Source organism: Lepisosteus platostomus, chromosome 20, assembly GCF_059453375.1.
Source record: "Lepisosteus platostomus isolate fLepPlt1 chromosome 20, fLepPlt1.hap1, whole genome shotgun sequence".
Lineage (NCBI taxonomy): Eukaryota > Metazoa > Chordata > Actinopteri > Semionotiformes > Lepisosteidae > Lepisosteus > Lepisosteus platostomus.
The window spans coordinates 4557343-4576541 of record NC_142630.1 but is presented as its reverse complement, the minus strand read 5'-3'; the positions used below and the strand labels follow the sequence as shown (position 1 = coordinate 4576541).

The window sequence follows — 19199 nt, the reverse complement described above, 5'->3', positions numbered from 1 at the left end:
AGTAAAAGGTTATGAAGGATTGAAAAGTTTCACATGCAGCTGCAGCGACTCACTCCTGAAAACGAGGATTTTTTAAAAGAAATTCTGCCGAAACGTTGTGTTTTCTTTCTTCTCTTTTCAGGATGGAATGAACCTGTTACTTGTTCCTATGATCCTTACTTGTTTAATTAACCTAGAGTAGGTGTCTCATATATATTAGCATAAGATCATGCAAAAGACTTGCAATGGTACAGTATATGAAATCTAGGTTCTCTGATTTAGTTTACAGTGAGGAAAGATTCCGGATTCGGACACTCTGGCCTATGGTGTCATAATGGGGTCTCTCATTTCTTCCATTTTCACACTCCAAATGCATTGAGCAGCAGTAGCGTTTCCTTATTTTCATTTTTTCAACACCGGTTCAACGGAGCGAAAGTGCAATGTAACACCTACTGTATATGACATGGCTTTTCAAGCTGCACATGTAAGGGAATTCTCCATTCCTGAGCAACAATCAGCGAAGTGCTCTGCTCACCGGCGGTGCCGCACTGGTTAAACAGTTTTCGAGTGGGTGGGGAGGGAATCCCTAGCCCAAAGTGGGGACTACTCTCCGGATTGAGTGATAGGGATGCAAACAACTCTCAGCATCAAAACAGAGCAGAAAGTTATTCTGCAGCTAATCTGTAGCTCTACGAAGTGTTACTGGCGGCAGTACAGGATTTTTTTTTTTTAAATCCTCGTTTTCAGGGGTGAGTCGCTGCAGCTGCATGCGAAACTTTTCAATCCTTTTGAAAACTTCATAACCTTTTACTTGTGACTACTGCAAAGCTACAAGGTGGCCTTGCTCTGAACCTTTCAGGTGAGGACAAGAGGTTGTGTGGTAGATTCGTGCTTGAACAATTTGACAGGCGTGAAGTCGTATGAATGGAAAGAATTTAGCATCTTCCTGTGCTTGTGAACAACAACAAAAATCCCTGCTTGAACAGGACGTTATTGTTTCATGATTTGTGTATTTAGTTGCGCTATTAGGAACCACTTCCCAATGAACCCTTATTTCTGAGATGTACAGGATGATAAAAACATTATGTAATGCTGCTTTTTCGGGGATTGTTTTGTTTTAATCGCAAATACAAAACAAACACGCTGAATTCAGTAAATATACCTTTACACGATGTTGCTTCAAAAACGCCGCGGTACAAACCTCGAGGAAAAGATGTTTGATTTTTGCCGAGGAAGGTTTACAGTCAAATGGTCGTGTTTGAATATCCTAAATCTGAAACATGCAGTATCCGTCCCACTGGAAAATGTAAATCTAACTACAATTGAGGATATGCTTGAAGATATTACTGATGGCGGAGTGGTTACTTACAATAGGTGGATACTTTAATACATGTGCCAAAAAAAATACAGCAAATTGCTTTTGCTTTTAAAGCGTATTGAGGTGTGGGTTTCCAGAATTCAATGTCCTGCGTGTTTAACTTTTAAATTTGTTTCCCGATAAAAGAAAATAACAAATCGCCTGCGTGTGTTCTCAATGCAGGTGGTAAAAAGTGTTTTAACTCCTGCATTCCGTAATATTTTCTGGTATTTGTCCTAAATGGTCCAAACAAATAACAGGTGTTTTCATTTTCACAATGCAATTAATAATTATGCTGGAAGACGAGTGTAGTGTGCGCCGTAACTGTCTTCTGGTCTTGGCAAGCGACCGGGGTAAAGAGGATGTTTTTACGTTTCTTCCAGAGCATGAAACGTGCCAGCTGCTGGCAGCATTGTGAGGTCTTCTTTCATGTTGCAGCGTTTCCTCATCACACTAGGTAAAGACTAATGCCCGACCCTTCAGGAAGTTATAAAATATGGTTATTGTTTAGGATGTTTTAATCTGTTCTCAGCTAATGATAACAACGTGGTGATGCTGGTGATTTGTTTAAAGTAACAACCTCTTTTAAGGAACAGAAGAATTCAATAGTCTTGTATTTGTCAAACACGGTATACACATTTCCTAGTGATGCATTATACACTTCTTTTATGTATAGGAAACAAAAGCTATTTGCAGTTCACTGGACAATATCCTCAAGTCAAAGATATCAGCTGATCTGGGAGCTCCACAAAAGAAATCCTATCGGCCCTTCTAGGCACTTAGGTTCTGTTTCTTTGTTAAGGGGCTGTCCTAACGTTTAATAGCATCTAAATGCTTGTGTAGAAAGCTGCCAGAGATGTGAGTATAGCCCTCCGGGTTGATCATGTGTCAATAGTGTGTGTGGGAAGCTCACTTTCCTGTCTTAATTGAGACAGATAAACAACTTAGTCTATGTTCTGTTTAGAACAAAAGCTCTTGGGTCATATTGTTAGCTGTTGGATGACTTGCTGTGCCCACAATGTAGTTAACCTTCAAAGACTATTGGCAGACTACAGCAAATCTAATAGAGGGTGGCTACTACCTCCAAGTGGGGCTGACAATTCCAGATCTTTTGGGAAAAGGAAAAATGTTTCGGGGGGTTGCATATGACAGAAGGCCTTTATTATAATCAGTGCCGTATTTCCTGTAAAATCTGTTTGTGGTCAATTTGGGTTGTGTATAAGACCAATGCAGGTTCTAACACGCCTGTTAGGCATTTTTGTAAAATTATTTCCTCATTGGAGCTCTGATGTACAACATTTTCCAATTTTGTTTTCTTTTGCAATCGTCCATCCAGCGGTGGTCAGTGTACAATGGTTTTCACAGTATGTACTGTAAACATCCAAACAAGGCGTAAGAGCTTTCCGTAATATTATAAATATACATCTGTATCGCACAACAGAGGTTTTGAAGTATCCAATGACTTATGGAGTGACTTGGCAAGGATGGTGTGTCTTATTCATGTGGTTTCCCTGAGAAATTATACTTGAAAGTCACAAAAAGGTTGTAATTAAAAAAAAACATTCAGGAAAAAAAACATGTTGCAGCTTGTCAGATATAATCCATATAAATTGGCCAGGCATCAGCATTAGGTTTTATCACTATGCTGTTTTTCTTTCCCTCCATGAAGTTCCATACTGTAGGTGTTCTGTTATTGACTACACTTTTGTCTATGGTTGGTTTTAGAGGGTACATGTTTTGACAACAGAATAAAGCAGGAGTTAAATTGTATCTCATTCAGCATGTAACTACACTGGTACACACTGTAGATAAAAAGCTTTGTCAGAACCTGAATGCAGAATCCATATCAAGTCATAGAAACAAATGTATTTGGAGTGCCAAGACCTTAAGCAGATCTATCATAAGCACCCTATCCAGTCCTAAAGCCTTCCTAGAGAAAACAGAACATGTTGAGTAGCTGTTATTCTTATGAGGCAACTTCCTTCCAAGTGTTTTTTTAAGCATTAGAGAGGGGACAGTGGGATGTTTTCAAAGAGGAGATACATGGTTATCTGTACAGGGATGCCAACATAACAACTCACTGATAACGATGTCTTATTCTGTGTTGTTTGTTCATAAAGAATGATGGATTTGTTTGTATTGTCTTTACTTTAATATTTGTTTACTATAGATCTTATGTAGTGTATCCAGATGGACCTCACTACACTGTGTTGGTTAATTTCACCCATGCCTTTGTTTTTGTTCAGAAAGTACAACTGATAGTCTGTTTAATTTGTATGTTCATCTTTGAATTTGTCCTCGAGGTTAAAGATGGTGTTAGGTAACTGTAATGTGAGGCTCATACAGTACTGTAGGTATTGTTAATGTGATGAGTGAAGCTTCACTGAAAGGCTGTGTCCACCTGGGTGACATGTGGCAGCTATTATCTGCCAGCAGCCCCCTGCACAGCAGAAAGTGAAGTGAGAAACTGGAACTTAAGGGAAGGTAGATTGTTCAAGACAGAGCAGAATTTAACCAGGACAAACCCTGCTCTTTCTAATAGTGGGAAAAGATCTTTAATGACTCAAGTAGTTGGCACGTGATGTCTGAAGAATGCTTTAAGAAGTGCCGAAGTGTATCTGGTCACTATGCTGGAGCGTTAGTTTGGACTGGAGGAAAGAGTGTCACCTACTGGTCCCCCTACACCAATAATACCACGCTTTCCCTGGAGGTCTTATTTCACTATATTGTTATTTATCTTTTATTTAGTGTATTGTAATACACCCCCTTTTGTACTGGAGCTCCATGATTGAGATGCATAACCTTTCTGGAGTAAATCTTAGGATCTTACAAATGACCTTCATTATAACATTTAGTCTAGTCTGGATAGCTAGCTACAGTATATCTTCAATAGAGTTCTTTGAAGTCAGATAAAACTTAGACTGACTGTGTTCCTGAGCATCTTAAAATTAAAAATGTCCAACTGTCAAATTGCTGAGTGATTTTTAAGTGCTTATCCATTCTAACATAGAAGTGTCTTTTGCTTTGAATTGTATTACCTACCTACTTTGTCTGAATTAATGACAACATGACAAAGTTTTCAGGATAAATGAAACAAATGGTCTGAAACCTGCTGTGAGACATGACTAAACAGAACTGTGATGGGGTTCCAGATTGATAGTTGGCCTTGTTTCATACATAATCTCTATCTTCTGTTTTACAGAAAGAATGAATGTTTAGACGAGTTGACATGAAATAGCACTCATATCTTGAATGTGGCTTTGCAAAAAAAAACCTGCTTTATTCATGGAAGGTTTTGAATAAATTAATCCTTTATGGAACGCTACACCTTAAAGCATCTGCCTGTCTATAATCTGAAAATCTAGGCAAGAAAGTGTGGTTTCAGCTTGTTCCATTAAGTTGTCATTTGCAGAATGTGTTACTAAAATATGGAAACCATGTGAAGCTTCTGTCAAACATACACATTAACATTTGTTAAAAAACGTTACCATATGACATTTGACTAAATGTTTAACAGTGCAGTGTGTGGGTTCTTCCAGTGTCAGGCTACACCTAAAAGTATTGCCTGTGCTTCTCTGGATCTCTGAAGGGTGTACGGTTTTACAAAGTGACAGGAAGTAATCCTAGGTTCGTTATTTCTGCTACCAAAGTCTCTCATTTGTTTTGATTTGAATGGCATTTTGGATTCGGCACTATGTTGTAATGGAGGAATTTTTAAAACTGTTGTTCAGTTTTATATGAAACAGAAGGTGAAACAAGATATAACCTTTCATTTTGAGGAAATAATTATTTTTGCCTTTGCTCTAATATCTTCAGAATAATGTGTTTTTGGTACAGTTTTAGCCCTAGTATTAATCGCTGTGGAAGACAACGTTTTCCATGCTCATTTCCATGTATTATAAATTAGACTAGTTCAGTTTTCTAAGATCCTCCTACAGTGGCTGAAGATCACCTCTGTGAAAACTTGAAAAGTGAAATTAGAAGCATTTAAATTACAGAAAGTATTTGCTGTTTTGATTTTCTTGAAACTCTCATGGACATTCGTTATACTCATTGCCTATTAAAAAAGTATGGACATGTCCATGTATGATCAAATTGTTTTTCTATCCTCATATTTACCTGAATATCATTGACAAAATATAATCACTGAATTGTATCCTATAATCCCCTTTTTGGGCTGACAGCCAGATTATAGGCTAAAGTACTGTATATCTCAGGTTTAGATTTGGATTGTTCCATGCAAAGTCAAAATATCCCCGTGGCATTTTAAGACAGTGCAGTACTCTTTACCTGTGTTTTTTTACTTGTACAGCTGGATCAATACTTCACAAAGCCACAGTTATATCTCAGTCATTATTTCAGTGTCATTTAAAAAAATAGTCATTCAAGTTGAAATTGCGTGGAATTGTAACTTAACAAGATAGATGCACAGCCCTGAAACTCCTGTGACTACCTACTGTACCTTAATACATTAGGTGCCTAGTAAAAGACCAGGCAAGGCTTCTTAGAGGTGATCTTTCTTAAGAAATATATACACATTGAATCATTTCTTTTTCATCTAGTCTGCTTGATTGATATTGTGGCACACATACTGCAGTGTTCTTTGACCAGCAATGCTCGAGTGATATGAGCCTTGAGTTTGTGAATTGGATGACTGGCTCGTTCAGTCCAAAGTGTAAATTAGGGTCATGCTGATCCCATTTGAAAGTCTTTAAATCTGAATTTGACTAAGAACTGTTTTTTTTAAATTGCAGACTTTTCGTTTTCTAGTTTTCTATTTAGCTTGAAACCTCCAGATGTATGTTTTTAGTATTTTTAATTTTGCATTCATGCAATGTGCATTTGCAAATCATAAGTGCCTCTAACACGTCTGTTCCTGAAGCCTTTCATCTTTCGACATACTGCAAACTCTACAGTGCCTTCCAGGAGGTTCAGCACTAGTTGGAAGCATCTTTAGCCAACATCACTGTTTTGGGACAGTCCAGCTCATTAATCCCAAGCCTGCCTCTGTCAGCACTTTGTCAGTGTGCCAGTGCTGGGGTAACCCTGGTCACAGTCATCTTGTGCAGAAGATGCTCTCTTCTTCAGCTCAGTCATCTAGGCTCACTGCTGTAACCCTTAGACCAGTACCAAGGAAATAACAACAGTGTACACTGTACTTTCCTACAGCATACAAACCTTTTTAGATTTACCTTGTTTTACACAATGTGCATTCCGTATTTCTTCATGTAACATTAGCATTGTTTGGAGAAGGGTTGTGGCACTCAATGAAAACACACCCAGCCCACAGACTCCTGGAAAGCTGTAGGGATCACCGATGCACAACAGACTGTGCTCTGGCTGATTCAAGATTATCCATCCCCAGTCAAAATCCACCACCTGGGTAATACCATCTGCCATAGACATAGACAACTCCTCAGTCTGTAGGGAGCACCTTTACAAACAGAGTGATTGACTTTTCAGAGCTTTAACTACTCTGTTCTGTCACATCTTATCACAGCCCAGAATTCATGAGAATTTAACCTTTAAAACATGCTTTAAGATTTACACAATTGCAGTATCAACATGCTAAATTAGTTAGACGGTCAAGTACTATAACTGTTTTTTAGCATTCCAATGATAATCATTATTCTGTCTAACCCGTAGTCAATGAGCAATCATCTCTTTAACATTCTTCTTTAAAAACGAGTGAATTAAGAATTTCAGAAGACAGAGTCGTAGTTTTTATAGCATATTATTAGTTACTAGTTTTAATGTTTAATGATGTCAAAAGCCTGGGAAATTGCTGTAGCCTTATTTCCACTTTTGTTTTTGATTAAACAGCTGAATTTTGTGTTCTTATTGTCGTGCATCTTCATTCGGTTTTAGGCATGTCCTCATGAGTGATGATATTTGCACTACTTGACTTTCCTGTTTACTGTGTCATGTTCAGCCTTACATCTGGCTTTTATTGCTCTTTTCTTTTCTGTTATGATTCTATTCAAGATGAGATGTACTCATAGCCTGGAATGCACTGACAAATAATTGTATCATGTTATAAAGGGCTGATGGGACTTGTAATTATGAGAAAGCCTAGCTAGTCTTTTTCCTTGTCTCTCCCTGTAAGTCCTGAGCATTTCCCAGGATGTTCAGCACAAATCTTTAGCACCCCACGCAGCTCATGAGGGTCATCTTCAGCCTGTTTAATCTGGGATTTCTATTTCTTAACTGAACTAATGATGAACTTCATTTTTTCACGAAAATCAAATTAATCATATAAATGGAAGTGGAAAATTTCTATACCTATTTAACATCCCGAAAATGCTGCAGGATGAAAGACTTTAGTTTGCTTGTTTTGCAGTGATCCTTTATGCACTTAGTGCATGGTGGTTGGAACTGAAGGACAAAGATTTCTTCACCAAAAATTCTCCTGGTTCATTTTTATTGGACTGCAGGATCAGGCTCTTCCCTTTATTTATAAACGGAGTTAATTCTGACATGGGAGAAATAGCTTGTTTTGTAAAGCAGGGTGGTCAAGGTTTTTTTTAGCTGCAATTTCCAAAAGTCTAGGCAAAATATAATTTTTCAGTTATCATTGTTATGATTATGAGCATGATTATTTGTGCTAAGCTATGCCATGGGCTGCTTGCTGCAGCAGAAGCATAAAAGTTATGATTAAAAATGCAAACATAGTTTTCTATGTAATGTCTATGAGAGTAGAATGAAGACTTTGGTCTTTCACTAAAAGCCCTATTCTTACCAGTTCGAAAGATCTCAATCACAGCTCACCTTGGAAGACCGATTGATCAGCATTTTGACATGCTGATGTCTTGCAGTGGGTTTCTATAGGTCCCTTCCAGGAGTAATTGTAGAGGAGGTTAATTCTTTCTTTTTTATTTTTTGGAAGTCAGGACAGCTCAAGTTTTAATAATCTGACCTGCCTTTCTTGAGTGTGTGTCAGATTCTTTGAGCACATAATGTCCCAGACAGAAGCTACATACAAGTTCTCTTTGAGTTTGGCAGGATTTAGACTTAGATTATTATTCTTTCTACAAACATGTGGTTCAGTTAACTTTCTCAAATGTTTGTTGTTTTTTGTTTGTAGAGAACCATATACAGTTCAAGAAAGCAGAAGAGCTAATAAGTATAGGTGTGGTTTGCAAGAAACCAAATTATTATTATTATTATTATTAACAGTAGTAATATATATTATTTGACATATTATAGTGCATATAAATGAGACGTCTATTTTGCATTCATTGTTAAATGTACCATCTAGCATTTTTCCAATTATTGAGGTATACCTATATTTCTTTTCAGTATTAATGACATTTTGTACTTGACATTTTCACTATGCAAAAAACAACTTCTTTAGACTGAATCCCAGAAAATCCTTTTGAGCAGAAGTACACAGAGACCATAAATGCCACATGTCCACATTAGAAGTCTGTTAGATATTGTCACGTTTTCAGTATGCATTTGCACTTGCCCAATGCATACTGACAAGTATGCAAAGTATCACTCTAAGCTAAAGGCATATTTTAATACAATGTTTTCAGTCACGTTGTGTGTTTCATTTGCAGTTTTCTGAAGTTTCAAAAGGAGATCATTCGATTACGTTTTTGTTTTTATATGGCATCAACTGAAAGATTATATTTGTATTTCCCTCAATAAATGTTATGTAGGGTTGAAGTTGGTTACACCAACCCTTCAGCAATATGAAACCCTTCCTCAAAGTATCACTATGATATTTCTAGGGGCTCTCATCAGGGGTACTCACTTTGACTTGTCCTTTGTAACCACTATCTCAAGCTGACTGCCACTCTCCTGTTTCTACTCCTGTTTTCATTAATACTCATTGCATATCCCTGTGTGCTGATCATGTACTGTATGCAGACGATGTCTCCCATTCCATGTCTCTTCAGCTCTCTACAATGAGAGTCAGAAGAAACATATCACTTACAACTGCAGCAGATTCACAAAGTTACACTTTGACACAGGTAAATCCGTTACGCTGATGAATAATTGTCATCAACAGGAGGTCTACCATCGTAGTAACAGTTCAGCAGTGTGTGTATCCTATTGAGGAAGCAGTACAACACACTTGCAGGTTGCAGATGCTGTCTTGTGGCATCTTGTGGAATCTAGACAAACATAGTGTATACCTTGTCACTGGTCTCTGTGTCCTAAATACTTTACATTTTCCCAACTCCTTCCAGAAATGTACATACATTTGAATGCTTGCAATTCTTTCTTAAGAATCAACCTCTATACCTGTATTTAACTGTGTTATACATGTATTTTTGACACAACCCCGCCTGGTAATGGACAAATGGATGGTTGAACATTTGCAAGTATTTTTTAACGAAGCCAATATGCATTCATTTGTCAAAGAGATTTGCAAGGCAAGGATTTTGTTCAAATGCTCGAGTGAAGAGGAGAGAGGACCGAGGAGCGAACGCTTTGGAGTTGCTCGAATTTCTCTAAAGCTATCTCGCTTAGAAAGCAGGTCCTTTTATCTTCAAGCAGTCAATAAGATATAAAATCTTTGCTCAAGGAAGGTGCAAATAAAAACAAAGATTCGATACTTCAAGATAGAGATGCTGTATGTCCCTTCTTTGCCTTTTCTTGGCCAGAAAAATATGGTTGTCATTGTTGTTTTAATATTTATTTGTAGCAATATTAAGTTGCTATTTCTTTCTCTTTTAAGACATTGGAGAGGTATTTAATATAGAAGTATTTTTTTGTGAACTGCACAAACTGTCTTAAGTTTTGGAGAACAACATTTATATTTAAATAGTATGTTATCGCTTTCACTGCAGGTGGACAATGAAAATATAGGTTAAAGGGGAAAAACACACAAAAAACAACGTCCTCATAAAGTCCTAAAGGGGAGAAGGAAAATGAATTAAAGTAGCATAGGAAGAGGTAATGCCCTTCAGAAGGTCAGGAGGTCAAGGGGGCGATGACCTCACTATGGCGGAGGTGTTAGGAACAGGATGAAGCTGTGCCTCAGATTGGAAACACACCTTTAGTTTTATCACTGCGAACAAGGAGCAGCCAGGAGACAGACTCCTCTGATTGCAAACACATGGCCATCCACCAGCAGAGCTTGCTCCTTCCCAGACACTGCCTCTGTAAGGCGTAAATGAAGGCAAGGGGGAAAATAAAGCCGAGCGTGGTTTTAATTAGTCTGTTTGTGTTCATCTCACTCTCAAACCTGGCAACGATATCATTCTTTAAAATTTGTTGCTTTTTCTCTGATTGTGCCCCAAGAAATGATCGGTTCCATATTCAGCAGACACAGTTTCTGCTGGTGCACTGGGAAAAGTAAACATGTCATTTTTAATTAAAATAACAGATCGGTGACAAATATGGGGTTGAATCCCTCCTGTTTGTAATGGATGAGTGGTTGTGACTTGAAACCAGTTGGAAGATGACTTTGGATTGGTTGAAGAAGGTGCATTTTGTTTGTTGTTTTGTACATCAAATATTGTAAAAAGAACATACTTCATATGAAACAAACAACCTTACCTCCACTCACTTTAACATGTTGTATCTTATTTTCCAAGTTGTTGAGGACCATCCTTATACTGAAGGCAAATTAGTCCCCATCATTGTCCCTGAGAGATACAAATGAACCCACGGTAATACAAAACCCACCCATCAGTAAGCGAACAAGCAATGAAACTGCTACAGTACAATCCCACTATTGTTCAGTTTATCATTTTTCTTTGGCTGGTATTTTCAAATGGTATCCTGTATTTGTGAAGTAAGCTGTTCAGCAAAGGAGGCAAGGACAGTGACAAAGAAATAAAACAGAAGTATCTGGCTGGAGGTGTCCTCGATCATTTCATCAAGGCTGTGTGCGTGCACAGGGATTGTAATGTTAAAACAAAACTGCAGGTGAATAATGTGAATAACTAGATATGATGAGGACTAACTAGAGTAGAAGTGGCAGCAGAGGGCGATCTGAAGAAAGACATCCACAGATGAACAGAACAGAAAAGATTCTCGGTCAAGTGGCTGGGCACATGTGGAGAACAGTGATGAGCCAGGGTGGTGGAGAGGTGAATACCAGCTGGAAGACCAAAGGCGAGGCAGAAGGCAGAAGAGAAAGAATAGGCAAGAATCCAACAACCGGAGATTAGAAGTTTCAAAGAGAAGACAGAGGCTATAATATGAAACACTCATGTGTTTTGGGTGGTTGAATAGGAGGGAAAAATAATCAAATTAATTCAGAGCTGAGTTTTTATTATAGCATATTAGGAATGATTTTCATACACATAGTAGGACTTTCTAATGAAAAGATCTATTACAAAAAAAGTAGCTGGTGAAGTCAGAGCTGGAGCAGGCATGTTATAATATTGCTTTTCTCCATAATAAAAACAGATTTGGTGCTTTGTTCATTGTCAGGCTTTTGGACGAGGAAGTGTTCACCGTGAATTAAGATCATTTCACGGATTACAATATGTGCATTTTGATGTCACTGGTAGAAGGTTTCCATTTCTCATCTTGACCTCTAACTGTGTACTTGTATGTTGTGTGTTTTTTCCAAGTGAATTCTGTTTGACATCACAAAATCTAGAGCTAGCTTTCTCCTTATTCTCAGAAAGAGATTACATATTTTGGAAAGTGTGCACATTTCTGTTTGAATGATGAATTGTTGCGAAAATCCGGGTTTAAAAAATTAGTAAATGCTGAAGGCCTATGGAACTAAATGGAAGTCTTGTTCAGCCGTGATGATTTAATCAGTGGATGTTATTAATGGAGTGTTAACGTGGCACAATTCCACTTTTGTTTGGAACATTATAAGAAGATTTTAAAAAAGGAACAATATTTGTATGACAAACACATGACTCAATGGATGTTTTGGATATGAGGAAATCCAGGGAAATTAAGGTGGTAACGAATGCAAAAGTTGATCTTGAGCTCATTTTTATTTTTTGGCTGAGTGAAGGCTGAAATGTTCAGTAGGTGGATTTAGATCAAAAAAATAGGGATTACGTTCTGTACCTCATTTTTCATGTTGTGGCTAATTTTCTGAGGTACAGCAATATTCTTCTGAGTTAAGAAGTACTTGACATATTAAAAGTATGTGAAATACTATTACTAATGGAAGAAAGCACAAACAAAACATTTCATTTAAGTTGAACAACAAATGGTATACTTACCTAATCCAATTCTTTTCACACTTAAATGATATGTGCAGTATGTCCAATAATCCAATTTATTGAGCCAGATTTCTGTAGATAAAATAAAAAAAATATTTCCTCTTCTTGCTATTAATCAGAGAAGCGACTGCAAACCATGATAAAAAGAAAGGGCATTTTCATAATGTGTTAATAAGAGTTTCTTATTATCTTCTAGGGTGTGCTTGTCCCAGTATTAATTCAATATTAATTGTCCCCGTATTCATGAGATATACATAGATTGTAATGACATTGCTTTTTTGGCAGGTTTTACTTTTATTACAGCTCTTTTATTGTTATATTTTAATGAGATTTTTTCGCAGTGAAAAAGAAGGCTCCACGGCCGAAATGTTACGTTTTCTTTTATCTCTTTTCAGCATGGAATAAACCTATTACTTGTATTGTATTTGTGTAATTTATTTACCACATTAATAATGAACCAACCATATTGACAAACTCCAGCAATTCCTCCTGGTATTAGATGCTTAAATAGCAGAAAACAACATACATGCAACTATGTAAACATGCTTTCCAAGGCAGGCCAGTAACTGAAGAAATCCAGTTAGAGTATGAAGTATAAAACCATAATTAGTGATTCATGTTTGTGCAACTCATCCGTTAATTTTGTTTGGTATTGTGAGATACTGTGTACTGTATGATAAAGTACTGTTCTGCGCCCCTGACACGATGGCATACTTAAGCATACTTTGAATAATTCTAAAACTAAGTCCAGGTGAACTTGAACTTGAAACTTTATTGCCATATGTAACCAGTACCTGTACTGGTACAATGGAATTCTTACTTATAGAAAGTCTCTCGATTGTTAAAATCAAGTGTACAACACAAAGTGCAGACAGTGCATCAAGACCATATACAAACAAACAGTAGACAATATACGAGTAAACAAGTAAACAGTTTGAATGTAAACAATTTAGACATGTGAACAATGACTGCAGATGTGCAATCAATAAATTATAATGAGGTAGATTGTAGATTGTCCGAGGGGCATGGCCAAATGTGTTCGCCAATCACACTGCTTGTGGGTAGAAGCTATTGAAGAGTCTGGTGTAAGTGTCAATATGCTCTTGTATCTCTTGCCTGAGGGCATGTGGAGATTCATTTCACACTCACAAAAGTAAAATGAAAGATGAACAAGAAGTCTTCATATGTTGGAGAAATGAGAACAGGACTATGAGCTAAGTGGTTGGGCAGAGATCACAAAGAGTATTTGAGAACGTGGTAAAAAGGGTGGTTAAAATGATGGAAAAATGGGCAATTATATTCCAGGGGAAGCAATCTGTAAATAATTGGAAAGTTTTAGAAAAACATTAGTCAGTCTTTTAGTGATGGGGAATATGTGAACCAACTTGAAGGATAATTTTGGTTTCTTAAAGTTTTTGTAAGAGTTTTGGAAACCCTGTGAGATGACGTAGATAAGAAGTCAGTGTAAATATGGTGGGGACGTGTAAAATGAGAAATTATTGCTTTGGAGAGATCTTTGATCCTCACGGCTCTGGATCAATGCTAGTAATTCTGAGGTTATTTTCGGGTGTCCATCAAAGCAAATAAAAATGTAAAGGGATGATTCTAAGTAATTACTGTAGCTTTCTGGGTTCTCTGTCCAAATGTAGAAGCTGAGTACTCCAGGAACTTTTAAACAAGTTATTTACTTATAGCTAATTACAACCTCTTGTGATTATATTATTGATACTTTTTTATATCAACAGTTGCAATGAGAGGAGTTCATATACCCCTCTAACTTGTTTAGAAATGTGGTCATTTCTATAAAACATTTAGAGTTAGTGACTAGAATTCCACCAGTAGCCAGAATGATAAAATATGAATTCATCCGTTTTCACTTACTGCTCAGTTTAGTACAGTGGTGTGGTATGAATATTGTTCTATATAGTTTTTTTTTTGTTGTTGTTGTGTTCACCTTTGAGCTTCAGATATATTCTTAGGGAGGAATAATGTAAGCTGTCAGTTACAAGTTCTGTCAGCAGCATCAGTCTCTGTATCTTGACATGTACATCTGCCCCCTGTTTTTGAGCTTTGTTCCTGTGGTAGAATGACCGTGGTTGTGAAGTAAAATTCACATGTGCTTTCCAGATCAGCTCTCCCCAGGTGAAGTGTGCTGTGTGACCTCAACCAGATGAGTCCTCCTTTAATTCCATCCAGGCTCTGCCATCGTTTGATCAGCCTCACATTACCTGTTTTACAACATAAATAAATTAAATGTTCAGTCTGTTGAAAAGATATTCCGTGTGAGAACCAGAAGAAATGTTCTCTTTGTTGGACAGAAATGCAGACACAACAGGTATTGAGCTGGTACAAATTGTGCTGGTAGAAATGCCTAACACTGCCAATATTGCCAGACAACAAACTGAGAATTTCATATAAGTTGGCATTTATCCCACAGCAATGCATCTTCTATATCAGCATGTGTACATGTTTCTATGAACGACGGCTCTTTGAAATCGTGTACAATGTACTTGCTGTGATTGGATAAAGTCAAGAAAAAGCTATTCCCTCAATGCACAGAAATTAACAAAGATATGTGAAATCTTTGGATTTACTAAATACATGACTGTCATCACATGACTCAAGATAAATGTAGTCAAATTCAAAGCTTACAGCAATAATTATTTTTTGCCTGTAACACACAGCAGGCAGCATGATATAAGAAAAAATTAACCCTTACAAAAAAACTGTGGATATAGAGAATTTGTAGGCCTATTATAAAGCCAGCCAAGCAGAAACTGTAGGGAGTCAACTTTTAAAATGTATTAATTCAAGGTGTTCAAAATAGGAATGTTACTGTCCAGGAGGTATAAGCCATAACAATTTAATTGCAAATATTTCTTGCTGTTAATCAGACCCATGAATTTAATCAGTTTAACAAAATTTAATCTTAAAAATTCTTCTTCCAGCCTGTATTAAAAAATAAGTTTCTGACCACAAAACTTTGCCTTGTGTATTCTGTTCACCTGTCAGTTTGGCCACCCAAGTATTTGTAAAAAATTGCAAAACAATGACTATTATAATATTATCATTATAATTATAGTAGTGTTAAATAATGTATTTTCTGTGAAAATCTCATCTTTCTAACATTCTGCATAGAAAGCAGTTCCATGTATTTTTGGTAAATCAGAATTGGGTGTTTGTTTCATCTAGTACAAAATAACAATAAAAGTGCTCATCACAACCAAGTCATCACTATGCGCTATATTGCCTTTTTAATCTGAACTCAGCCTTAGGCTGCTCATCCTGTCAGGTCTTACGGCTTATTGAAACCTGTGCTGTGTTAGTTTGTTTTTTGCTTTTGTTGTGTTTACAATTAGAACAGTGCTTTATATGAACACCTAAAAGCTGATGTTAGCTGTTAACTAGAGCACAGACTATCCACTAAAGTGGCAGTGGCTTGGATTAGCCAGATCTATTGTTCTTAGCGAAGTTGTAGAAGGAGCTAGAAGAGAGCCAGTGTTCTATGTGCTGGGTTGCCATGCAGCAGTGTCCTGAGGGCTTTGTTCTCCAGCTGATGCCAGGTTTGCCAAGGGCACTTTGGGCCTCGCAAGTAGACTGGTACAGTAGCTCTTTTTCATCCCTCTTCTGCTGGAGAAGGGTCATTGTTGCAAAGAGCTGATAATAAATACATCAGTTCTGTTACCATTGTGCTTCATGTTTATTATGTGACACTATATAATTTGATGTGTGTCTCTAAGGTTCCTCTTTTGTAGACCTCAAATTACTGCCACGTATCCCAGCTTCTTAGGCAAATCTGTGTCAATTTATACAAGCTTCCTTTTTAAAGCCTTGGGTATGGGCTCTTCTCTTGAATTCAGCATCAGATGTATAGAGGGAATGCACAATTCCATTCCCTTTCCAAAACTGGCTGGAAATTAACAGGAGGACTGAAAATTCGTTTTCTCTGATGAAATGATCAGTTGGAACTCAAGAATGTATTAATCTGTGCCTTGGTGCTGTTGGCGTTTTGTTCCTCTTTCCTTTCTAGAAGGTGGAATAATGCTTAGCAGATTTGGAAACTGGCTCTGAATCCCCTCTGCTTCCAGGCGCACTCCCTGGTGGTCTGTTTCTTAATCAATCAGAACTGTACAGTAGATATGCCACAGAAAACACTGCTCTGTTTCCTCTGTGGCATTCGCCAGCTGTATGTGTTGTTTTTGTTACACCTTGGCCATGTTCAGTGTGGATCTTTTTTTTTTTCTCCTGAAGGTTGTCTCCTTTGAATACAAACCAGCAATTGCACAGTGTCATTTTGCTGAAACTAGGCTTTTCAATTAAGGATGTGTAATGTTAGATGGTCTGTTTATACACGTCAATGGTAATCATATCCATCAATTCATTCATCATCATCATCAGGAAAGTACTGTATCTTTATAATGGTATAAATCATAGCATCTATCTATATAGTCACAAATTCCACTAGTGATCAATATCAGTATAGATCTAATTTCCACCTTTTCACAGAGTGAATGACTTCTCAGATGAAGATTGCATTCCTACCAATGGAACTCATTGGAAACGTATCCCAAGTCCTCCAAATCCTAAGGTCAATTGACCACTATAGCCAATGGGTCTAAGAAAGTTAACACGTCTAAGGATTTACACTGTACATACTGTATCTCCATTCTGAACATAATATGCCTCAGGGTTTGGGTTCATGCCTAAAATTCCTTAAGTATTAAACAGGATAATTTTCACATTGCATTGCTTTCCAATGCATTACAAAGCAATTTTTAATTTTATGTTGGACTGTGGCCACAGCATATGGGCCCTGGTGGCTTGTTTACAGTACAGTGACCCCAGTCCGTTATATATTAACTTTATATGTAATAGCACAGGGACTCTGGGAGCTCTGTTTAGAGTACAGGGGACCCTAGGGCTATTTTTCATAGTAAAGGGGGCTAAATAGCCTCTATTCAACTTATAAGGACTCAAGAGCCATGTTTTTCAACCCTTTGTCCATGGACTGGCACGAGGCCCTGGAGCAATGCTGTCTGGACCCTGCCAGACAGCCTTAAGTTAACATTACCGATTTAAATTAGAGTTGGTCCCAGGTACAACAAAGATTGAGAAACACAGCCCTAGAGATCTTTATGTAATAAAAGCAGTCTGTTGGTTGTGAGCGCCTGACTTCAGTCCAGATTACAGTACAATAACTACTTAAGTGTGATTGGCGCAGATATATCCTTAGGTCAGACATGAGAAAAAGGATAGACTAAAAGCTTCTATCCCAACAACAAGAAGATACGGTACAGTAGTTCGATGAGAGCAAGGGTACGTTGTGCTTGAAGGTCAATCATCTCCCTACTTTTGGTACCATCCACTGTCCAATTCACTTAGTTAGGCATTTTAACCAGTGTGAAAACATCAACTGGTTTACTTAGATTTCATTGGAGTAGCTGGAAGATTTTGGTCTCCTTCCCCACTGTGGTCAAGACAACAAGTCATGAATTCACAAGTGAATGAAAGAATTCAAATATGAACTTTTCTGGTGATGCAATTCAATGTAGAGGAACATTTTGAGTTGCTTACAGTAAGCCTATACAACTTGTGAGCTTAATGTAGGCCTTTATAGCAGAGAATGAACTGAGACTCCCAGAGAGTGTCTGATGGTGACTCAGGATAGAACTACTCTCCTTTACCCTGTCTTCCTTAAACATCCTTTTGGAATAACAGTTGTTTCTGAGGGATTTTTGTCAGATGTTTTTTTAGTGAGCCTTGTAGACACTTTTTCTGCTGAAATACACTGCATTATTGTCATCATATAAAGTTGTTTTTTCAGATATTCAAAATATTTTTGGGGAAAATAAACAATACATTTTCTGGATGAAATGATGTTTGAACAAATGCTCTTATTGATATAAAATGAACTGTATTGAACTCTCCAGGAACTCCATCCAGCTGTACTACCACGTTTAAAAAAAAAAAAGAGATGCTATGGTCCTCATTTAGAGTGATTGGGAGAACATATCAATCTCGGTTTATAAAATGCAGCTTTAGAATATGAAGCCTATTTCAATTGCTTTCTTTAGGCGATCTTTAAAATATAAAGTACATAGACTGGGGTCTCTAAAAAAGAGACCTGCACAAGGTTAAACCATTATTATTTTTTTCCTTTTCCCATGTTGAAAGCACATTTCTTTGTACCTATTATGCCGCAGCCCCGTTTTGTTCAGTTCATGCTGTTGATACCACTGCATGTCAATGGGCCCCCAGTTGGCCTTCCTTGGTTTGATGTGATGTATTGATCTATGCCAGGATTTACATGACTTAGTCATGTGTCATGATTCTGCTGATAAGGAAGCTGTGTGGAATTTCAGTTGCTCAAGCAAGGCAGGCCCTGGCTGGTTATAGTGACTGGAAGTGTCCTGCGTACAACCATTTGGTGGTTAAGTTTAATGGGGTCGCATAGAGTTTGGGGTTTCTTCTCTGATCTTCAATTTCCCTATCTCTGTGGCTCTGAGATGGAATAGTATCCCGTTCAGAGAGGGGGGTAGTTGTGTAATACCAGTCCCAATATGCTCCCTGTAGTTTCTGGGATGGACTCAGTATTAAGTTTGTAAGTTTGTACTTATAGAGCTCCCCTTCGTTAAAACCTCTTCTGAGAAAACCATCGTCTTGAGAAATCCCGGCTTCTAGACCTACGCATCCTCCTGACCACAACTTTT

The 19199-nt window shown here is 37.6% G+C and overlaps 1 long non-coding RNA gene across 2 annotated transcripts in view; it reads left to right on the top strand.

Moving 5' to 3' along the window:
• The window catches only part of LOC148644303 (uncharacterized), an 81429-nt gene continuing 62230 nt past the window's right edge, over positions 1–19199 (top strand). The window contains exon 1 of one of the 2 annotated variants that reach the window (XR_015928681.1): positions 1–838. This is a non-coding gene — a long non-coding RNA (uncharacterized LOC148644303). Of the gene's footprint in view, positions 1794–19199 lie in introns of both variants that reach the window. The other variant, XR_015928682.1, reaches the window with a different exon arrangement.